The sequence below is a fragment of the Dendronephthya gigantea genome, unplaced genomic scaffold (assembly GCF_004324835.1).
Source record: "Dendronephthya gigantea isolate DGI-Jeju-01 unplaced genomic scaffold, DenGig_1.0 000421F, whole genome shotgun sequence".
In the NCBI taxonomy this organism is placed as follows: domain Eukaryota; kingdom Metazoa; phylum Cnidaria; class Anthozoa; order Malacalcyonacea; family Nephtheidae; genus Dendronephthya; species Dendronephthya gigantea.
The window spans coordinates 21,275-23,089 of record NW_021163431.1 but is presented as its reverse complement, the minus strand read 5'-3'; positions in this window follow the sequence as shown (position 1 = coordinate 23,089).

Genomic DNA, 1,815 nt, shown 5'->3' with positions numbered 1-1,815 from the left:
CGAAATCGGGTATACCATCGTTAACCAATGCTCCCTTTGGAAACGATAAATGATGAATCATGCGAAAATCACCCGGTTGTTTTTTAGGAACCAGGCCCAAAGGCGAAACCCGAAAATTTGGAAAGGTCGGAGAATTAAATGGCCCAGCAAGGCGAGATGCCTCTAACTCTTTCGTTAATTTTTGGTCAACCGCTTCTGGGTTGTCAAGAGCAGACCGTAAATTTTTTGCTTCAAACGACTGTTCTGCGCCAGAGAAATGAATGCGAAAACCCGAAGTAAATCCGGAAATTAGTGTATCAACAATACTTGGATGATAACCTTCTAACAATATTTGTAAATTATGAAGTTTTACGGGTGTTGGCAACGGACTTTGTTGAAATAGGCTTAGGCGATCGATCAGTGGGAGATGGTCTGTTGTTGGCACGAAAATTACAATTCACGGCACGGTGCGATCCGTTGCATTTAAAACAAATGTGCTTGAAATCACAACCGGCACAAAACGTTCCGCGATGAAACTTAAAACAATATCCCCGAGGAACAGACACCTTTGAAGGGTGGCGCGTATAATTGTTGCCTTGCGGGTTCGGCTTAGACGTAGTGGGATATTGAGATTTCAACCATAACTCCCAGTGAACGGTCGCCCAGGGAACGCGCGTGGCCTGTGTTTGGCGCAAAAATCGAAAATTCTCATCGTAGTAAAACCAATTATGACCCCTATTGGCCAAATCCTGGATGATTTGACAATATTTCATGAGCGCGGGGGACTCATGAGGGTACCGTTGTGTATAAATGGAAACAAAAATATGAAACGAACGAAGCCAATCGCTAATAGTTTTGACCCTTTTGGATTTCGCAGCCGGCTCAAGAAGAAGAGAAGCAGGTTGACCGTTGTCAGAGGTCCGTACACTAATCTCGTATTTAGCGGCCGCGTCTGGGCCACCTGACAAAGTACTTATATCGACAAACTCCTCATTCCATATTTTAAACTTTATTTTATCCGGAATCCGCGATCAAGAGGCAAAGCGGCAGAGTGGAACGATTCCCGTGGACCCGAAGCACTTGAACATGGAAGAGAAAAAGGAGTGGTCTGACCTGTAAGGTTTTCTTGTATGGACGTGAGCGCGTCGTTGACCAGAGAATCTGCATTGGGACCCTGGTTTGAGATTTCGATTCCAGAGGTAGAATCTGTTGGGGCAGACGCCATTGTGGATGTTGAAGACGCAGAGGTTGGTAAGAAGCCAGCTAACTTTTGCGTGACTGCCTCGGTAACCGAAGACACCAGTGTTGAGATAAGCTCACTCGAAAAAGAGGGCAAAGCCACATCACTCACGGGCACAGTTGACGTTGACGGGGTGGCACCAACAGATACAGCATTGGGCGAACTTCGAGTTCGGCGAGATGTTGTTGGTTGGTTCTGAACAGACTCTCGCAAAACGGCTGATGGAGCGGCGACCCGCTTAGAACGACGCACGGGTGGCATTCTAAAAAATAAAACTTTAAAAGCAGAAATAGATACTTATGGCGTGATGAGTTAAAGATAGTAAAGCAACCGTACCCAAATTTTTGTCGTTGTGCGAGAAATAAAACTATCCCCCGTAAGGTGAACATTCAATAGTGAGGATTCGTTCGTTATTAATTTTGTCGTAATTGAAAGTTGGAATGTGTGAAAGAATGATTATAAAACGTCAGCAGGATGAACATGGCAGATCCGAAGATCGCCGCACCATTCACCCTATGGCCAACAAAAAACTCACAAAACATGTGAGAACTCTCATATAGATGAGAGATAAAGACAAAGTCAAACGTCAGCAGGAT